This window comes from Apteryx rowi, unplaced genomic scaffold (assembly GCF_003343035.1).
Source record: "Apteryx rowi isolate R43461 unplaced genomic scaffold, aptRow1 scaffold_14, whole genome shotgun sequence".
NCBI lineage: Eukaryota > Metazoa > Chordata > Aves > Apterygiformes > Apterygidae > Apteryx > Apteryx rowi.
In genome coordinates this window covers 3,609,827-3,619,821 of record NW_020447641.1, presented here as the reverse complement: position 1 = coordinate 3,619,821, position 9,995 = coordinate 3,609,827, and the positions used below count along the sequence as shown (strand labels likewise).

The following is a 9,995-nucleotide window of genomic DNA, read 5'->3' as shown; positions in this document are numbered from 1 at the left end:
CCCCGCCCCCTTTTTCCCCTTAACTCGGGCTGCCCGGCGAGCTGGATGGTGCGTTTGCTTGCGTGCCCGGCAGCAGCGGCGCCTTGTGGTAACACCGCGGGCGGCCCTGCTCCCCGCTTCTTTCGCGCCGGGGCCCGTGCCGACGTGTGCGCGGGAGCGCTGCGCGCCGCGGGGGAGCGCGGGCCGCCGCAGGCCGTAGCGGGGAGCCCCGGCGGCGGCCGGGGACCGTCGTGCGCCCGGGAGCCGCGACTGAGAGCGGGCTCCGCGCCGGGAGGGCGGCGTTAAACCCGTGTGGGGGCCTCCAGCTGCTTGGGGTTTGCACGGGGGCCGCTTGGCCGCACCACGCGGAGATCAAAGAGGCCTAAACTAGTCAATAAAACGCATCTTCGGGCCAACAACCGGCGCGTCGACTTCCCCCGGCCCGGTACGCGGCAGCGCAGCGCCGCTGCTCCTCGGGGCTCCCCGGCGCGGCAGCCGCCACCCCCCGTCTGCCCTGGGGGGCCGCGGCCGGGCCGGGGCCGGTGCAGCGAGTCCCGGCTGCGCTTCCTGCAGCGGTGGTGCCCGAAGTGGCGGTTCACTCGGCTTGGCTGCTCTTGCAGGGAGGGAAACGGCCCCAGCGCTGCCTTTGGGGTGTGTGTTACTCGTGACAGTAATGCCAGGGACTACCGCTGTCTTTTTTTTTTTTTTTCCTAAGTTTAGAGCATTATTTGTTTCAATATTTCATCTGCCAGTTGTGACAGGAAAGGACGATCTTCTCTCCCTCTAGAACTGCCGGTGGGAAATGGGCATACCCGCTGCTTGGGAGAGGAGGCGCTACGGTTTGAGAAATTTGCAGGAGCAGCATGGAAGTCTTGCTCCCACCGAGCTGAGTTGTCAGAAAAGCCCTCTCATCCCAGACAGGCTGCATAAGTAGCCAAGGCCCTTTCTGTCTTTTTTTTTTTTTTCCTTCCTCCTCCCCTCTCCCTTTCTGGTGGCAGGGGAAACCCCATTCCTTCAAACTTAAGAGTAAGGGTTTTGGTAGTCTAGAAAACTAGTGTGATGTTATTTGCTCTTGATTGCCATCTTGAATTTGTTCACCAAGCCCTGCTCTGAGGCCAGGATTGTACTCGTTCTTTGTGATTTATAAATCCCCTATAAACCTTTTATTGGTGGCTGGAACTGATTTATGAAGTTCTGACCTAGGAATATGCTACTCTGGTGATATTTTCTGTGCTGCACACCATTTTCTCAGCTGTGTCTCAGGAAGCATTGCCTTTGTAGTAAACTCACTTGCTGCTTTGCCTGCATCTCAGTATGAGAGACACTTGTCTGTTAGATTTGCCACGTCTGTTCTCTTGCAGATAGTAAACCAGCAATATTTAAATAGATACTGTTATTTGCAATCAAGGTTACTTTGATAAAAATCAGAAGTTTATAAAGGCTAYATGAGGTAACGTAAAGAAGGAAGCAGCATAAGCAGTAATTTATTTTGTAAGATCCGGATATGCACACTAAATATACATACCGGTCCTGACGTCCTTTGTGGGGACAGTAACCTGTCCAATGTGTCCAGTCCTGGAGGAGGAATTGTAAAGCAGCAGCACTAAGAGCAGAAAAAGTCTGTGCGCTGCTGTCACGGGAGGGTAATTATGAATAGGAGGAAACCTGTGTAACAGCCAAGCGAGGGGAGTCAGAACAATTAGATGCTTGCTGCAAAAAGATTAACTATTGTATGTTGCACTGACATATAACCAAATGTGTGAAATACAGTTCTTTCATCCCAGCCCTTTCTTAGGCCTATTTCCTGTCACCTCGAAAACCCTCTTTCTCTTCTGTGAAAGCATGTAGTAGTCTGGAGGTGCAGCAAGTGTAAGCGCTGCGTGCGGACACCTTTCTTAACTGCGTGCCTGGTGAGTAAGAAGAAGCTAATGCAGTTGGTGACAGGCATTCAAGAGGTCCTCCCAGTGACAGGAGGATGAGAAAATAAATGCAAGCGGGGAAAATGGTCGATGCCTGCCTTTGTTCAAAAGCACTTGTAACGCTGTGTGTTGTGGCTCGGTGCAATTCTGTAAGAAGTGACTCCACTGAGATGTCCCGCCTTGCAGCTGCTTCTTTACATTTCTCCAGGTCTTCTCGTTCCTTCTCCACCATGTGTCAAGGCCTTGTTCAAAGCCTGCTGAAGCCAGTGGGGACAAGTGGACTTTGAGTCAGGTCCTGTATCACTGGCTGATTTTTTTTTCCCCCCTTGTGTTCCCTGATCACATCAGTGGTTGCATCGTTTGCTCCGGTGCCGCTTTGTGGCGGGCTGCCTGGGGGCTGGGGGGCCCCGCAGCCTGGTGTTGGCCCTGGCTCCTGCGCCTCCAGGAGCCTGAGGAGAGGTTACTAGCGCTGGTGCGTGAACACTGACTATTCACTAAGGATTAAGTCTTAAGGCTTAAAACACTTAATCAGACTTGGGGATGAAAAGTAGCTTGAGTCACAGGTGATGTCACGGGGAATCCAGTATACTCGCTTCTCAGCTGGGTGCAAACAAAAGGGAGTTCCAGCTAGTGAGTATTTCTTTTACCACATAATGAACTGGGAAGTTTTTTTTTTTCTTCTTCTTCTCAAAAGAACAATTTGTATCTTGTAAGTAATTCATACAATTGTTGCAGTTCTTAAATATTTGGCAAACACAATTATCAGGCTTTACCTTACACTCAGATGTTACTATATAAAACATGATCTTTCACAGTTTCTGCTATTCTACTTTTTCCATTTTTTGCCAGCGTTGAAATTAGACTACACAGTTCTCCTTTTTGTTTCTTCTCTTCTGTTTTTTTTTTTCTTTAGTAATTGGAAGATTACATTCTGGAAAAAAAAAAAAGACCTATTGTATGTTAAGAAAAATGGAAATAATATTCCCCAGAAAACTTGCATTTGATTAAAGATTTATCTGTACTTTTGCATAACTGACATCTTAAATATTTTTTTCTAACTAGCAGTAAAAAGTCTGTGGACCTCACCATGCGGAGACTTGTGTGCATGACTAATTTTCCACACACGTATAGTCTCATGAGCATGCACGCGAGCATGAGGCTCTCTGGGGTCAGAGTGCTGGTGCTTGATCTCACAAAGTGTTTACTCCCAGCTGTGGTGTTGAGTTGCTATGGGCCTATACTTGTGAGTATTTGCCAGAAGAAGGCTGAAATGTTGAGAAGGAAGTTTGTGAAATGCACAGCTTTCCAGCAACTACCAGCATTATATTTCTAAAAAGCCAACTGTAATTATTGTTGTAAAGCAATTCTGCACCTCTTGCCTTGAGAACACTCCGAGACAGGTTTTTTCAAGGTGTGACTTGCTTGTATTGGGGATGGGGTTGGCTCCAGATCTTTTGGTCTAAGCAAACTGAGTGCAATTCTCTTTTAGCCATTTAGCAAAGAATGGGTACCAACTGCTTGCCAAACAATTTTTCCCCTCAGAGATTCCAAACAAATTTAGTAAAGAACAAAGCCAGCACTTCTAGTGTTTAACTTGTTGAGAATCGTCTTGGGTTTTGGCACGTTAAAAAGCAAAGTGCGTCACAAGGCAAGTTGGCACTTTCTAATACCATCAGTAATGCTCATTTCCACATCATTAATTTTAACTGACGCTGCCTCAGTCTTTCTCTCACCACAAATTTCTTTAATTAAAAGAATGGAGGCTTTTTTCAGTTATCTCTATATTCTTTATAACCATATTCTTCCAGTCTTGCCAGAACGGGATCCCATCCCCTCCAGGAAAAGGTTAGGGAAGACGGCCTCAGAAGACCTTTGCGTGGCAGCTCCCAGCGTGTTCAGGGAGGTATCCCCGGCGGGAGGGAGCTTGTTTGCTTGGGACGGAGCCAGCAAAATACTGGCACTGCCCAACGCTCGGGAGGGAAGCAGGGCCGGGGGCAGAGCGTGGCCGCACCAAAGGCCTGTCGGTTGGCACTGCTCTAAAAGAAATACCTTCCCCTGTTGTCTTCCTCCTCTTCTGTGGATAAATCAGGATATGAAAACCTGTTGTTTGTGCAGTCTCAAAACTGTTGCCACCTATAATTTACCTTGCTTTCACTTTTTCTTTCCTCAGAGTAGGTTTGTTTTAAGGCTGAAGTAGTTATGAAATTCAAGATATCAAAAACAGTTGTGGTATAAAATACTACTACCCTAAAGGAGAAGGCATACCATTTGTTGCTCAGACTTTTAAGACCTATTTCTCCAAGGAGGTAACTCCAATGAGGAGGAGAAGAAAATAAGCAGGCTGAAAGCACATGGCAGCCAGCAGCGGGTGAGGAGAGCAATCGTCTTTACTCACTGTGGTCCTGCATTTTGCATTACCTGGTCAACAGAGGAAGAAATGGTCCGGTGCTTGTGACCTGTCCTGCTCCTCATTAGTGCTTAAGAAGAGCCCTTTCTATATATGGTCTTTTTGTTAAAAGCTAAGCACCTCAGGTGTCCGCTCTTACAAAGGTCTCCTTGGAAGACCAGGAGACTACAATGGAAGATTCCTCTGGCCCAAGGAGAGGGCATGGTAGACAATTAAATGCAGTTGCTACCTTCTCTTATTACAGTGCTCTTCAAACTGTTTGCCGTGCATTTAAATTAAAAAAAAAAAAAAAAAAAAAAAAAAAGCACAATCCCCGAAGTAGAGTTTTAAACAGTTGGAATAAAAATCCCTCTCCATTCACTGGTGCAGGATTTTTGTCTGAGTCATGTCTCCTGATGATTTTCCCCATGTGTTGGGAAAAACCATGGGTGGGGCTGCCTAAACGCAGGTGTCTACTGCTGTTTTAGATGTCTTATCTGTGACACCCATGTGGAGCTGGCAAATGTGACAGGACCTAGAGCAGACTGTGTGCCGGGGCATCTGCTGGGGACCTGCGATGCTCTGGACCGAGCCCTTTCCTGGGTTCATGGTGTGGAGATACATGTGCAGAGAAGGAGTGAGGGTGAGGGCTTCCTACAGCCCTTGCAGTGAAGCAACAGGGCAGGCTCCTGCCCGCCCCAGTGCAACCCATGGCTGCTAAGCCACAGCCAAGAGGCTGTTTTTTTCCCCCTTGAACTTCATTCTTTACAAGTCATCACTGAGATAAGTTTCTCTATAAAAGGTGTTCCTAATTGCTCTTGGTTTCTGCTGCAGCTGGGGCTGCCCCACCTCTGCCTGGCTGATGCCGCAGATACCAACATGCCTGCTAAAAGCAGCGTTGGTTTTGGGGTAGACTTCATTTGAAGAACTTAATTCTTGCTGCAGGGATTTTGCAACTTATAACAGTAGCTCTGAGGAGAAAACAAATGCATATGATGTGCATATAAATAAGAGTGCTGAATATCTGCTCTTCAGCCGTCACAGCATAAGAAGGAAAGGGGATTTGTACGTTTTCAGGTAGTGTGAAGTCTTGCATAAAGAGCTCCCGGGCCTGGAAGGACCCTTGCACTGGCTTGCTGAAGCTGTGTGCACTATGGAGAGAGAGACGATCCTATGCTCTTGTAGTGCCTTAAGGTCAAAAGAGAAGTTGGAAACCCCAAGGAGATTTTTTTGTGTACCTTGATGGGTGTACATTCAGAGTTGGTTTTGTCATATTTTATCAACAAAAAGTATAGCTTGTTGTCTATCTCAAGTGTACTGGTTAAAAAAACAAGGTTATACAACACTGATTTGCTAATCGTTGAAAACAGCCTTTCCGTTCAACAGCTTCCTGTGTGAATATTAATATTTTATACGAAAGTATTATGTAATAGACATTTTGTCTTCTCTTCAGTCTTGCACGGAGGAGCGCGTTGTCAAGCTCGTGTCATTCGGATTGTTTGGTACAAATTTGTCTGCTAATCCGGTGCAAATGTCAGTGAATGATTAAAAAATGTCCATCTCGCATATTTGTACACGACGCTTTGTGTACAGACCACTGCCAGGGAGGGTAGGAACTGTGTTGATCTGACAATCTGGGCAGTAAAGCTTGGGCCAGCCGTGAAAGGTACTGCCCTGTCCTGTTTGGTTCTCAAGCACCAGTAAGGTTACAAACACTTTCCGCATGTATTAGCAATTGCCTTCATCAAAGATGCACAGAGGAAGCAGACTTCATGCTTAATCTAACTGGTGCTTAAAAATACAAACTCAGAACCGTACGTACAGAGCTCCTTTCAACGGCTGCCATCCAGCAACGGCTGGGTCCATGCTTTCTGTCTGTAATTGAATTGAGAAATGGAGCCTAGACTCCCTTCTCCTGGGAGAGGAACTGACAAAAGGGAAGTGCAACTTTTGGGGTGTTTGGGTTTTTTTTTTTACATAACACTTGCTGTTTTAATAATCCGTATTAAACTCCTGTACTGTTTTACCATGTTGGCACTGCTAGCAGAGGGAAAGGGCAGACGGGCCCGGTAGTTTTGTCTCCCCTGCACCATCTCCATCCCTCTGGCAATAAATCCGTTGGCACTTGGAGTGAGGAAGCAGAGGAGTGCAGGCAACAAGCATGTGTTGATGCTGCAGAACTTGCAAGTTTAGGCAATGCTTGTGCCCCCATGGAAAGTGGTCAGGAAAGAGTCGGATAAGAGAATAATGGGAGAAGAGCAGGTCTTGAGGAGAAAAGGGAGTGGGCTGAGAAAGAAACAGAAGTGGGTGTGATAAACCGGGGAAAAAAATAAGGTGGTCTGGGCAAGACTCTATTTCCACTGGTTAATATTTGTGGTTACATTTTGCATGTGTTTGTTTTTAGTGTAATTTGAGTTAGGATGTACCTGTATTGAAAGATGAATTTGAGTGTCCTGATTAGCATCAGTCAGTTTAACCAAAACAGATTTTAAAGAAAGGAACTGTCTGGGCCAGAGTTACAGGAAAACAAAAATGATGAAGTGTACAGTAAAGCCAGAAAATAAAAACATGAAGGAAGCATGCAAAAATCTAAAAGAAAATAGTAACATTGTGGCAAGTGAAAGGAGATAACAAAATTGTTGAGGTAAGTGTGAGTAGATACAAAGTCTTAAAGCAGCGGGTTATATGTACTGTTCTGCCTGTGCAAAGTGTATGAATGCTGTTCCTCTGAGGAAACCTCATCTCCAGGAAGGAGGCTCCCATGCTTAGCATCCCAGTGGCTGAGTCCTGCCAGTAGCTGCTGCTGCTTCGGTGCCGGACTGTTTGCCCGCTTGCTCTCTGGGCTTGTAAATTCTTGTATGTGGCTCGGTACCCGGTGAAGAATACGGCAGCGGAGGGAGCGCCGTCAGCCCCCTCTCCCGTTCCTGCGGCCCCGAGGCCCGGCTGCCTGCGGAGGTGAAGGCCCTGGGAAGCTCTGCCGCTCGCCAGCGCCGTTTGGTTTGTCGACGCCTTGGTTGCTTTCCGGACTCTTGGGAAATGCAGGGAGAGGTTTGCAGCGAGCCCCGGGCGGGTGGCAAGGGGACGAGGAGGGGAGGGTTACGGGAGCCCCGGAGACACAAGGCCTGATGGGCGGCCCGGGAAGGAAGGGCTGCAGCGGGGCCCCGGCGCGGAGCCCAGGCTCTGCCGAGAGCAGCCGCCGCGCATGGCATCCCGGCGCGGGGCAGCGCCCGCGGGGCTTTCCGCTGGCAGCGGGCTTTCCACGCTGGCTGGAGCAAACTCAAGCTCGCGCTGCTGCCGAAAGGGGAAGCGGTGCCGCTGGTGCCTGGCGCGGCGTTCCTCCAGCGCGGGCAGGAGGCGAGGCTGGCGGGGTGGCAGGCGAGTGCCCTCGCAGGCAGCTTAAGCGGATTGTGAAACCTCACCTGGCGATAGCAGCAAAATCTCCGATTTATCTGGTTAGGCTGCATTGTGCTTTTGGTAATGCTTCTGTGCTGGCTTGGGGTTTTTCATTTGTCTTCGTAGCGTGACGTTCTCCCTGTGCAGCGTTTTGTTGTTTTTCTCTTTCATGCTGCAGCAAGGGAGGAAGATGGCATTTTAACCAAAGTGAGTGTCAAGTGTGCGCTGCTGGCTGCCTGCTTGGAGATTAATGCAGGACCGAGAATAATTCAGTTGTGTTGAAATTAAAATTCTATTGGGTGAAACTGATAATTTTATAATTATTTTATTACCTGATTCCCCCCTCCTCAAGTTCTCTACTTAGTCCCCAAAATCCTTGATTTTTCCCTCCCTCTCCTTCCTTTACAGTGACTTCATAATAATTTAGCCTGCAAGCATGTCATCTGATTTTTCACTCCGTTAGCAGTGATTGTTTCCCTGCTAAGCACAACAGAAATAGTAGTGTTTTGATCAGTGGAAAAAATGTCTGATTGACTATACAGTTGAAGGCAAGCACATGTAGGCTACAGTATATAGGAAGTGGCCACTTGGAGGTTGCACGTGTTATGCCTGAAGTGCCAAATGCCTGGCTGTGGTTCAGATAAAATTGGCATCTGATGCCATCACCCCAGTATAAAAGGGAAATCTTTCCCTATGCCAAGGGGCCTGAAAGAACAGAGAAAGATTAAGGAGAATGTGTGCCAGAAGAGAATAGGTTATAAGCATATTAGTGCATATGCTCCTTATTTAACATCCTTTATTCCAACTATTCCACATGCTGACTCTATGAAAAAGTGGGTGTGTATTCCTTGTATCAGAGCAGATGTTTCTGTAAATAAGACATTGCTTTGTTTTAGTAACTGGCAGTTGTCCCTTCTACAATGGGAAGGGGAGCTAACGGCAGAAATGTAGAGAGATAAATTTTCATATGGGATTGGGAACAAAATCCGGGAGGTTTTCTGTGGCAAGAACTGCAGGAAAAATTCCTTCACTGATCTTGACTTTACCCAAGCACTGATACGTATGCACTCTTGTGTGCTGCTGTGATTTATATGAGAATGTCTGCTTTAGCCCCCCCCCTTTTTTTTCCTTTAAAACTTTATCCTCGTGAGTGATTTTTGGCATTTGTTTCCCCCCACCTCCCCTCCACGTATGCTCCATCTCATACACTCGGTCCCTTCTTGGAAAGGCGAGGACGGCAGTGAAGCACCTCAGTCCTTTCAGCAGCTTTTCAGGTTGAGACTGAGCCCTTGGAGACAAGCTGTCCTTCCTTGCCATCAGCGCCTCATCGAGCGTGGCGGTAGTGTGCAGCATAAACCAGTGGCTCCATCTCCTGACACCCTTCCTTGAAGGCTGATCCATCTTCATAAATGGCAGTACTCCTGCTTTGGAAGTGGGAACTGCCTTGGCCATCTGTTTGCAGAAACTGTTGTCTTTGGGATGGCCACAGAGGAGCGGTGGAAGGGTATGGCAAACTCTGCCGAGGCCCTTCTCGTGTGCATCTCTGAACTTGTAAGAAAAAGTTACAGAAACAGCCAAGGTGGATGGCCCTGTGGCTATTGGAGCATTTTCTGTGAGAGCTCAAGTACGATCTGAAGGTCTGCTTGGAAATCTGCTCACAATACACCCTTGTAAAATTTCTGGTCAGAGCTTTTTTCACATATTTAAAAAACAAGAAGCAGTCTTGGAAACCTCCAATTCAAGTCCAGTATCCTGTGAAGTGATTTAGTTCTCCCAAGACTTGAAAACTGCTTTGCTTTTGCCCCTTTGAAGGAGGAAAAAAAGGAAGCCTCTGTAATTTCTGCAACTGTGCTTCTTTAAAATGCATTATCTATCTGTGTAATTGGCAATGGCTTCCCCATCTCCTTACCCTGGGTCTCTACCACTAAGAGGAAACCTGGAACAGCAGGTCACTGCTGACCTTTACGCTCCCAGCAGAAAGCATGACACAGGGCAGTGCTCGTGGGGGCTCCTGAGTGCCAGGGGCTGGCAATCCTGGCAAGGCCTTGGAAAATAAATTAAGAGGGAAGTAAATTAGAAATTTAGCGGTATTGGAGATGTCTCAGCAGGAGGGCAGCGGGACTGCATCTGTGCGGCCCGTGCTTGAATCGGTGCTGCCTGCAACAAAGCCGCCCCTCGCTTGTGCTGCAGCAGCCGGGGGGCGATTCCGGCGCCGAGCCTGGCGCAGACCCGGGCTGCAGAGCAGCTCCCCGCCGCCGCGGCGGGGCCGGGCCGGGGCAGCCGGGTGCGGCTCTGCGGCCGGAGGCAGGGAGGACACG

At 48.2% G+C, this 9,995-nt stretch overlaps 1 protein-coding gene across 2 annotated transcripts in view; it reads left to right on the top strand.

Annotated features, from left to right (window-relative positions):
* LRRC8D (leucine rich repeat containing 8 VRAC subunit D) overlaps positions 1-9,995 on the top strand; it is a 59,360-nt gene that overhangs the window by 7,150 nt on the left and 42,215 nt on the right. The gene's annotated exons all lie outside the window — the stretch shown is intronic.